Consider the following 11,948-nt stretch of genomic DNA (forward strand, 5'->3'; position numbering starts at 1 on the left):
ATATATATAAATATCCTTTCAGATACCAAATAGATACATTAAGATAGAATTATCTTTTGATTAAATTTCTTTTCAAAATGACGAAGCAAAAAAGGTTGACACAAGTTCCTTCAATTCCAGTGTTCTTATCTGTAAAGTGGAAATAATAAGTACTTCATTAATTGTAAAGATTAAAAAAACATACGTTATGTAAAAAAACAAATACAAAAGTTCTCCTTTATTTGAGGTTTCACTTTCTGCAGTTTTGTTTACCTGTGGTCACCAGTGGTCTGAAAATATTCAACAGAAAATTTCAGAAATAAACAATTCATAAGTTTTAAATTGCTGCCTCTCCGAGTAGCACAATGAAATTTTGAGCTGTTCTGCTATGATCTGCCCAGGGCATGAATCACCCTTTTGTCCAAAGTCTCTAGGCTATATGCACCCCCCACCCTTAGTCACTTAGTGGCCATGGCCAGTATCATAGTACTTGTATTCAAGTAAACCTTATTTGACTTAACAATGGCCCCAAAGTTCAAGAGTAGTGATGTTGGAAACTGATATGCTGAAGAGAAGCTGTAAAGTGTATGTGTGTATATGAAAAATCATAGAGTTCAGTACTATTCCAGGTTTCAGGCATCGCTGAGTGTCTTGGAATGTATCCCCCACTGATAAAGGACTACTGTAAGTACAGTACGTGAAATATTTAATCAATTAAATAATATGTAGAAATCATACTAAGATTCTCTGTGCATCTAGTCTCCTTCTCTACTCAACCTGAAAGATTTGATATTAGGAAGGATTACATTATGGACTGGATTAAGGGAAATTTTTAGCAAAAATGTTTTCCACCTTTATTGAGATAAAATTGATATATAACATTGTGTAAATTGAAGGTGTACAACCTGTTGAGTTGATACATTTATATATTGCAAAATTATTATCACCATAGCTTTGCTAACAGTGTCATCATCTCAAAACTACCATTCCTTTTTTTTGCGGTGAGATATTTAAGACCTACTCTCTTTGCAACTTTCAAGTACATAATATAGTATTGTTCAATATAATCATCATGCTGTACACTAGATCCCCCAAATGTATTAATCTCATAGCTGGAATTTTATACTCTTTGACCTAGACAAAAAAAAAATTTTTTGACCTAGACAAAATTTTAAGTCATTGCAACTAGTCTTTGGTTCACCTTCCACTCCTTTCCATTCCTCTGCTCCCTGGTTCATCCTCTTCCATTATTCACATTTGCAGTGTCCTCATGATGATTTCTAGTTCCTCACTGCTTCCCTTTCTGCAGCCCATGCAGACCTAACCTCTCTCAAAGTGTTTCATGATACACTCGGAAATGAGTTATCTTTCCCCCTAATCGTATTTAAATGATAAATCTCTTCACGGGGCTAGAGGTTAGGAAGAAACTACTAGTAGTAAGCTAATTTGAATTAAAAAAAAAAACACATTTGGTTAATTTAACTTTTATGGATATATTTACATTTGAAAAGAGGATAGTCATTAATCCAAGCTACAGTAATTTGGTAGTAGAATTGTAAGTTCTGTAAAGGCAGTAGTTCTCAATCTCAGCTGCACATTTGAGAAGACTTTAAAAGATGCCTACTGCCGAGACCCCACACTCAGAGATTCTAATACAATGATTGGGTCTGGAGTGGGGCCCAGGTATGGAATGTTTACAGCATCCTAAATGGATTCCAAGTGTGCAGCAAGGACTGAGAACCACTGGGTTAGAATGACCACCTTGATTTAGCTTTCAATACTAAAATTTTCCATTGTTCTGTTATGTGGGTTACATACATATTAATGGAAATATCTGGTAAAAGAAGGTTGGGGAAATTTTAATGCAAAGGTAATAGAGCAATAATTAAAATCTATGTCATTAAATACAGCTCCCAATTTTACTAATGTGGAAACAGATTCAAATGATTAAGTTTACACAGTGAGTTTAGAGGTGGAGACAGGACAACCTTTAAATGATGTCAACAATAGGATATTTTAAAATAGCCTAGCCCTGGCTGGGTGGCTCAGTTGGTTGGAGCATCATCCGTACACCAAAAGGTTGCAGGTACAATTCCTGGTCAGGGCACATGCCTAGGTTGTGGTTTGGGTCCCCAGTCGGAGCGAGTACAGGAGGCAACCAATCATTGTTTCTCTCTCTCATGGATGTTTCTCTCTCTCTCTCTTTCTCTCTCTCTCTCTCTCTCTCCTTCCCTCCCTTTCTCTCTAAAAATCAATAAAAATTTAAAATTAGAAAATCAAATAAAGTAACCTAAATATTTTTTTTACTCTTTGAAATTTAACTTATTTCTTAAAGGACTAAACTTATTGTAAATTAAGATTCATTTGTGAAAATGACAACAATTCAAACAATGTACAAAGATACAAAGTGAAAAGGAAATCTCCCGCCCCATTCCAATCCTGTTTTAAAGGTTACTTAAAAAATAAAAATAGAAAATCAAATAAAGTAGCCTAAATATTTTTTTTACTCTTTGAAATTTAACTTATTTGTTAAAGGACTAAACTTATTGTAAATTAAGATTCATTTGTGAAAATGACAACAATTCAAACAATGTACAAAGATACAAAGTGAAAAGGAAATCTCCCGCCCCATTCCAATCCTGTTTTAAAGGTTACTTAAAAAACAATTTCTGCACAGAGTATAACCATTGTCTTCCACAAGGTAGCAGTATTGCTTATTCTTGAAGAATTTCCCCAAGGCCAGTTCCTTCCCTGATTGTCAGGGTGGGCTATGAAGATTCAAGCCTTCCCAGTGACAGAATCAGTCCCTGGTACTGCAATGTCAGGTCAAAGCCAGATTACTGTTTCATGAGGAAAACCAGAAGTGAGCAAAGAGCTGTACTGTACAGAGCTGTATCTGTGTGGAGAAACAGTAGGAAGAGATCAGGGACTGAGACATTCAGTGGAAGCACAGGGTTAGATGCTGCCTATCTCGGTATTATCCAGTTTTGTGGAAATGTGCATCCAATTCTGTCATGCACAAAAATTTTCCCTTTACAACAAACTGGTCTCAGACTGTAGGACCCAGTCAAGGACTTCCATGGTATCCCTTATGACTCCAGGAGTCTCTGGGCTACTAGAAATAGGCCTGATATTTTGATACTGCCCTTCTGCAAGAAGAGTTGGGAAGATCATGTTTGGGTTTCCCCAACCTTGTAGATTTCCAGCTAGGAACAGGTGATAAACAGCCCAGATGCTTCAGTTTTCATCATCAAATTTTAGAAACATGTAAGTGAGGAAAAATAATTTTTGGACTTTGTGATCATGTATCTACAAGAATAAAAACTTTATTACTGGTGACATCTTTGGGATCTTTTTAAAACTATATATATATTAATATATATTGATTTCAGAGAGGAAGGGAGAGGGAGAGAGAGATAGAAACATCAATGATGAGAGAGAATCATTGATAGGCTGCCTCCTACACAACCCACACTGGGGATTAAGCCTGCAACCCGGGCATGTGCCCTGACCGGGAATCGAACCATGACCTCCTGTTTCATAGGTTGACACTCAACCACTGAGCCATGTCAACCAGGCATCGTTGGGATCTTGAGAGAATAATTTTTCTCTGTGCCATACATGAATAGGCTTCTCCATGACTTAGGAGAGGACAAAACTGAAGAGAGACATAAAATAATATAATCTTAGGAAGAAAAACTCTTTTAATCTCAAAGCCTTGACATTGTTCCAACAGGGATAGGGGAAGGGACAATGGATAGACTATGAGAGGAGAGGGTTATGGGAGTGCCATATCATTAAGTGGAAAGCTCTGTCCTCAAGGTGAATCCAGACAAACCAAAGAGACAGAGGTCTGTGGGAAGCACGTAATGGAATTTTTAAGATAAAGCTCTAATAACTACAGATTTATAGTGATCTGTTTGGGATCCTTTGGAATAAAGGGTTTATTCTCCAAAATAGAACTTGAGCAAGAACCCAATTTTTATGTTTTCGTAACCAAAGGCTTTCTAAAACCTTCTAAGCTTTTACACCAAAAATAGTTTGGTAACTAATCAATGGGAGTTGCTGTACTTAATTGCAACAAGAAACATGAGAGGCATCATATTAACTAGAGTCATAATGTCAAAAGTTAAAATCCTTACTTTCCCTAAGCATTATTTCTTTTAGGGCCTCCTAACTATTTCTAAATGATGTGCTTGATTACAACTATGAAGTTACACTTGTTTTTTTTTTTTTTTTTTTTTTTTTTTTTCATCCAAACGTCATGCTAGATTAGAGAATTTGGCAATGTGTCCAATCATCATGCTTTGTCATGGGAAATCCTGACTATTTCCTTTATGAGGCCTGGAAATATTACACTGTCCTGCATCATCCCAATATGCCAAGGTTGTAGGTTCAATCCCTGGTCAGGACACATACAATAATCAACCAATGAATGCATAAGTAACTGTAACAACAAATCGATGTTTCTCTCTCTCTCTCTCTCTCTCTCTCTCGTAAATCAATAAATTAAAAGCTTTCAGATCCGCCATCTGCAGTGGAGTCACCGCCAAGATGCAGATTTTCGTGAAAACCCTCACGGGGAAGATCATCACTCTCGAGGTTGAACCCTCGGATACAATAGAAAATGTAAAAGCCAAGATCCAGGATAAGGAAGGAATTCCTCCTGATCAGCAAAGACTAATCTTTGCTGGCAAGCAACTGGAAGATGGACATACTTTGACTACAACATTAAAAGGAGTCCATTCTTCATCTTGTGTTGAGACTTCGTGGTGGTGCTAAGAAAAGGAAGAAGTCTTACACCACTCCCAAGAAGAACAAGCATCAGAGAAAGAAGGTTAAGCTGGCTGTCCTGAAATACTACAAAGTGGATGAGAATGGCGAAATGAGTTTCCTTCCTTGGGAGTGCCCTTCCGATGAATGTGGTGCTGGAGTTTTTATGACCAGCCACTTTGACAGACATTATTGTGGCAAATGTTGTCCGACCTATTGCTTCAACAAACCAGAAGACAAGAAACTGTATATGGGTTGATAAAGGACATGAACTAATAAAAACAAACAAACAGACATAAAGGCCTCCAGGAAATTCTAATTTGCAGACAGGGCTCAGAATCTCTGGACCAGACATTCTCAAAGACGCTGCATTGTTCCCCCTCGGGGAGAGGTGCTTCACAGCAGTGCACTGGAAATGGCTGGCACTGAGTCCGACTCACTCTTATTTTAGATGGGCTATTCTAGCCTCACACTGGGTAACCAAAAGCCGGACTCATTAAGAAGAGACAGCAGTGTCCAATTTCTATATTTTATCTTTCCCATTTCATGACACACTATTTGAATGCAGAGGGTCCTTTATGACTCATTTGGAAAATATAAGAAGAAAAAAAATGGCTGTAGTTATTCCTGGACTAGTACCCATAGTCAGCATTTTCTGCACAGATGCAATTTGAAAATCATCTCTATCTTCAGCTCCTAAAATTCTAAGTTCTTACTAAGTGAGTTTAAGAAGCTATTCAGCATAGGAACTTATTTATCCTCCATATGTAAGGAAGCTCTAGGTGCCAGAGAGAGACTTTCACATAGATTGTGGAAATTTACAAAAATTTAAAAACTGAGTACATTAGCACTTTTTCATTAGAATGGAAAGGGGCTTTGGTCTGGGCTAAAGGGCATTGGACAGGATTTTCATGCTTGAATTCAGTCGTTAGATGGATCATCATTTATTCTTTCCCGAAATGCCGCTTGAAATTGACAATGATATGGCTGTACTTTAATGAAGTGACTACATTTCCAGCTGGAAAGTCAAAATTATAATGTGTTAATTAACAAGGTTATCACTTTATATTTTCCTTTTATATAATTTCACAGCAGATGGCATTTACATTGGTTTCATTTATTTGGAGGGTCTAACTGAAAGGTGTAGGTAGGTCACGGATCACCTAGCTTGGGGGCAAGGGTGGAGATATTTGCAGGCATTGCTTGTGAAATTTCTTGAAGCATGTAAATGAAATTTCTAGGAAATCCTCCAGGAGAAGGAGAGAGGGTCAAGTGTATAAGTTGACAAATGTTCACAACTAGCTGTTAACACTTTGTTGGTGATTTTGGCAGATGCAAACATGAGAAATTCAAGTGTTTAAGGTTATCGGTAGAGACAAAGGTGGGTTTAATATGCAGGGATAGATGAAGTGCGATCTAAGAAGGTTTAAATGCTAACACATCTGTAGTTCATCATCATCTAATTCCAAAGAATGGCAACAACGTGTTGTAGCGAATCCTTTCAGAATGCCTTCTGGCCCCACTTGCTAAGGGGGAGAGCAACCCAGCATCCATATGATGCTGCTCCCCCGGCCACAGTTGATTGGACCTAAGCTGAGTTCATCACATTCTCTCTCCGGGGTATTGGGAATAGGGGTGCAGAGTCTTTGGTTAGCTTGTCTTGGGCACTGGAGCTAGAAGGTGATGCAGAGCTGGGGCTGGACTGCCATTTTCTACCAGGGGGATTCTGAAGCAAAGAAAGCCAGTCTTCAGAGAAAAAGGAGATATTCTTGAGCCTGGAAGAGATGAAGAGAATACCTTTCGTTCCCAACGTTCACGTTCCATGTCAGGTCCCACATCAAGACCTGGCTGTCCTGCAGCTTTGGTTCCAAAAGATACTCCTGTATCTTTTCAATAAGCATCACCCCCTTGTGCTTGAAGTGGTTAGTTTTGGTGTCTATTCCTTGCAAACAATTATCTCTGATTAAAATAGTGTTTTTTTCTACATAGAACAGCGGTTCTCAACCTGTGGGCCGCAACCCCTTTGGCGGTCGAACGACCCTTTCACAGGGGTCGCCTAAGACCATCCTGCATATCAGATATTTACATTACGATTCATAACAGTAGCAGCATTACAGTTATGAAGTAGCAACGAAAATAATTTTATGGTTGGGTCACAACATGAGGAACTGTATTTAAAGGGCCAGAAAGTTGAGAACCACTGACAAAGAATATCTATGAAGGACATAGGCCGCATTTACTGCAGATGTTTGCCTTCTTAAAATTTTGCTTGATTTATCCACATTAGTTTTCTGGTGGGTAAACCGGCTGTTTAGTACAACAGATGTGGCAGGCTTTGTGAGCAAATGGGTCAAAAAGAAATGCTGAATGGCATGAAATCTTTGCAGCAATGGGCACGCGTTTTACTATGTATGTTCTAAACAAAAAGGCAAAGTCCAAACATGCAAAACCTTATGGTTGCATCTTCTTTCTTTAACCTAATTAAGCCCTCATAATATAGCTAGACATAAAGGATATATGCATAGTAATTTAATGTCTCCATTATAAAAGGGCTTGAAAAGATGCTAAGATGGATAGAATAATCAGCTCTATCAGTCCCATCAATTTTTAGCCCCCTTTGCTTCAGTGTTAGGCCCCTGACACCAATTATGTAAATTTGCTCACACGGTGCCTGGTTACTTTTGCATTGTAATTTAAATGTAGGTGTCTTATGAAGACAAAAAGACATGCATTGTCCTTTTCAAAATTTGAACTGATTCACTGATTTTGTTTCTGTCAAATTACCAGGCAGCTGGAGAAACAGCTGGGCCAGTTTCTGAATACCAACAAAAAAATCTCAAGTTTGAATTACAATAGGGGTTTTCATTAGAATTTTATAGTATTGTTTAATAAATACAAAACACACTTTACTGGTACTTGGCTGCTTTCCTGTTTACATTAGCAAATGTATTATGCAGATGGATCAAATGTACTAGGAGTTGCTTGATTCACCGAGAGCAATCAGTCTGAACGTTCTTTATTTTAAGGACTATAAAGTCAATTTTGCAGGAGGATCTTAAGAGCCCCTACCTGACCTGCCTTAGTTTCTTAGTGGCAGTATAGTTTAGTGATCTTAGAATTACTTGGGTTCAACAAACAGTTCTACTAGCTGTGTGACCTTTGGTAAATGACTTAAACTCTCTGTGCTTTAATTTTCTCATTTGCAAAGTGGGGATAACAAAAGCACCTACTTTACTGGGTAGTTGTGAGGATTAGATGAGTTGGATTATATGAAACACTTAATACAGTGCCTAGCATAAAGTATGTATCCTTCGTCATTATTATACTCCAGAATGCAAAATACTACATTTTCTTAAAATTTCAGCAAGTGGAACTAATTATTCTAATTAGTGCAATATCATTTAAAACCCAGTTAGAGACTCAAAAGTAGGAAAATAGATATATGTAAGGAGGGGTATTGTGGGGATTCAAAGCTACTCACTCCAACTTTAGCTTCAGGCTCAAGAGAAACTTGTGCTCCTCCCTTTAACTACCTACTCCTAGAAGAACTTGAATTAGGAGCCTTGCCCAGAGTAAGAGATTCTCACTGATAACCTTTTCGACCCCCTGGTGGGACAGGACAAAATTTTATTTACTAAATATCTGCTCTTCTTATCATCCTCCTTTGAAACCTCCAAGGTGTGTTACCTCCTTCCTAGCTCAGGATGTCTTATATAGCTCCTCCCCCTTTCTATCTCTGAACCTCCATACCTATGTATGTATTAAGTTTGGTCATTTAATCTGTCTCATGTCTATTTGATTATTAGACCAACCAGAAGAACCTTAAGGGTAGAGGAAAGTTTGTTCCTCCCCCACAGTATAGAGCCACACATGTACAAGCTGCCTTGAACTCAAAGTTCAGACTTCCTATTTCCTTATGAGAATCACATTCTTCCTAGTAGGTTGGTTGGATGACTGTCTTATCTTAGAACAGGGTCAGCATGTTCTGATTAACTATAAGTGGACAAGGTCAAGACAGGTACAAGCTGGACCCATCTGCAGGTCCTGGGAAGAAATCCTGCCTCACTGGTACACATCAGATGGGGGTGGAAATAGAAAAAGGAAGGGAGCCTTAGGGAAGTGGTTGACATAAAGGAGGAATAACTAGGAGTTAGAGAATTTTTCTAAGGTGGACAGCACAGTCCTGGGTACTTTAGGAGAGGGAATATTCAGAAATCTAGACTGACAGGCTGCTGTTTGAATTGGGCTATTTGTAGATAGCAGCATCTGGAATGGGGGACTAGTAAGAACATATTAGACCCTTTCTCAGAGAAACTGATTTTTTAAAAATATATTTTTATTGATTTTAGAGAGGAAGGGAGAGGGAGAGATAGAAACATCAATGATGAGAGGGAACCACCGATTGGCTGCCTCCTGCACACCCCCAACTGGGGATCGAGCACGCAACCCAGGCATGTGCCCTTGACTGGAATCGAACCTGGGACCCTTCGGTCCACAGTGTGATGCTCTATCTGCTGAGCCAAACCAGCCAGGGCGGAATTGATTTTTTAGTGTATCCAGTCAAGGGAGTCAATTGAAGGAACTAGAAAGGAACTCAGATACCAGAAGTGGGGCCAGATCTCAGAAACGGGAGGTAACTCTGTGTCAGAATTGCAGCATGAGATCAGAACCACATCAGCGATGGCGCATTATACTGGATGTTGGGAAAAAGACTGCTCTGGATGGTTATAGGCTTGGGTGGAAACTTCTGGTCCAATGGGCCCACCTGCCTGGATAAGAAGGAGGAAAAAAAAAAAGCTGGAAAGAGGAGGGAGAGAAGAACATCAGGATGTGCACGAGGGAGTGAGGCAGTCCTTTAGGCAGTTTCTTTTGTCTTCTAAACTTTTGAGAGGGTGAACTTGAAACACACGCAGACAGGGCAGGGGTCCAGAGGAGAACAGAGGCAGGTGGAACATAGGCAGGGGCAGACACGGCAGTTTGAGCAGCCTAATCACAGGAACCAACCAAGCAGAAATAATAAAATGTTTCTGGACTCAAAGCGGGAGGCCTGGGCAAACAAGGGAGGGCCTGCAACAATAAGGTGAACTGGCACACAGGAACAGAAAAAGTTCGGCATAGGGACAGAGGAAGAACACATAGAAACGGGAAGTTCAGGTCCCTTGCTGGGCAAGAACAATTGAAGGAATCGATCAGGTGACAACACAGGTAGACATAGAGCAGGCTTGTAAAGAATATATACCCCTGGACTACAAGGCTTTAGGGGGCAGCCCATTATTGGGCTTGTAATAAAATTTCCACACTTTTGCTTAAATCTCCTGGTCCGCGGAGCTCATGCTTCAGCATCGGCATTGGGAGACACGACCCGGGGAAAACACCTCGGCTCACCGTCCGGTTATCACGTTGAGTCACAGAAAGCATCATTAAACTTCTGGGCCTTCTCTCAAGGAAGGAATGACAACATCTCTGAGTAATGGGTAGACGAGAAAATAAAAAAGATCTATATTCCATACAGAAACCCTAGTTGTTTTTTTTTCTGGAAATAAACTCAAAGGAGATTGGAAGTTTCCCCTTTCTCTCTCACATCCTTAAAAAGCCTGCTTCTGTCCGGCCAGTGTGACTCAATGGTTGAGCATCGACCCATGAACCTGGAGATCAAGGTTTGATTCCCAGTCAGGGCACATGTCTGGGTTGCGGGCTCAGTCCCAGTAGGTGGCGTACAGGAGGCAGCCGATCAGTGATTCTCATCATTGATGTTTCTATCCCACTTTCCCTCTACCTTCCTTTCTCTCAAAAAACCAACCAGTTAACCAACCAAACAAACAAAAAAAACCCCTGCTTCCTATCATGCAAGAAAGAACTAGGCTTACTTTGCATGACATAAAAACCTAATTTGAAAAATCATGTTTATGATTATCAGATTGGGGAGGCAGAAAGGCTTTTGGAATCAGAATTGCACCAGTTGCAGAGGAAAATGATCTTCTGTGAGAGTTGGACGCTGGTCAAATATCTTTGTGGTTGTTCTTGGATTAATAAGCCTCTATACCTATTATCAATCATAACAACTTCTTGTTGAAGAAAAAAAAAAAACTCCTTTCATAGCAACAATCTTAACCTGTTGTCTAAATTATGTAAGTAGATAAGCTGAGTACATGGGAATCAGAGACTTCTTTTAAAGGGAGTTTGGCATTTAATTAACATTTGCTGAATGAATGAGATACTCAGTATGCATTAAAAGATGATGATATAAGAAAAAAAGATGATGATAATGACAATGGTTAGAAATGAAGGAGAAGAAAAGGGAAAAGGATAGAGAAAGGCAAGAAACAGCTGTAGTTCTAAGGCAATTGGCTTACCAATTACCACTGCTGAAGCAACCATAATGCACAATTTTCAATGATTCAGAGGCTGGTTCTCCAGTATCATCTTAGATTTTTGCTTCAGATTTTTACCTCTACTGATTGCCTTTTAGCCATGCACTTAATGTTAATTAATTCATAGAGAAGATGAGGGCATTAGAGATTAATATTAGTTAAACTTTTCCAATGTTTTCTTTACAAAAGGGCTTACTTCATTTTATTCTTATAGCAATTCTATGAAAGAGAGACCATTATTATCTCTGTTTTACAAATGCCAAACCAAGGTTTGGCAATATTCCCAAGGTCACACAACTAGCACAGAGTAGAGCAAGAATTTGAACCATGGGTTGCTGAAACCTAGAGCCTGTGTTCTTACTTATTACTAGAGGCCCAGTGCACAAAAATTTGTGCACTTGGGGGGGAGGGGTCCTTCAGCCCGGCCTGTGCCCTCTCGCAGTCTGGGACCCCTTGGGGGATGTCCACCTGCTGGCTTAGGGGGATCAGGCTTAAGCTGGCAGTCAGACATCCCTCTGGCAGCCCAGGAGCCCTCGGGGGATTTCCACTTGCCAACAGGGAGCAGGCCTAAGTTGCAGTCGGACATTCTTAGCACTGCTGAGGAGGCACGAGAGGCTCCTGCCACCACCGCTGTGCTGGCAGCCGTCAGCCTTGCTTGTGGCTGAGCAGAGCTCCCACTGTGGGAGCACACTGACCACCAGGGGGCACCTCCTGCATTGAGCGTCTGCCCCCTGGTGGTCAGTGTGTGTCATAGTGACCAGTCATTCCCAGTCATTCTGCTGTTAGGGTCAATTTGCATATTACCCTTTTATTATATAGGATAGA

General features: G+C 39.9%; 1 pseudogene; it reads left to right on the forward strand.

Moving 5' to 3' along the window:
• The first annotated feature begins 4,507 nt into the window (after positions 1-4,507).
• On the forward strand, positions 4,508-10,737 carry LOC102244669 (annotated as a pseudogene).
• Positions 10,738-11,948: the final 1,211 nt, after the last annotated feature.

The sequence above is a fragment of the Myotis brandtii genome, unplaced genomic scaffold (assembly GCF_000412655.1).
Source record: "Myotis brandtii unplaced genomic scaffold, ASM41265v1 scaffold521, whole genome shotgun sequence".
In the NCBI taxonomy this organism is placed as follows: domain Eukaryota; kingdom Metazoa; phylum Chordata; class Mammalia; order Chiroptera; family Vespertilionidae; genus Myotis; species Myotis brandtii.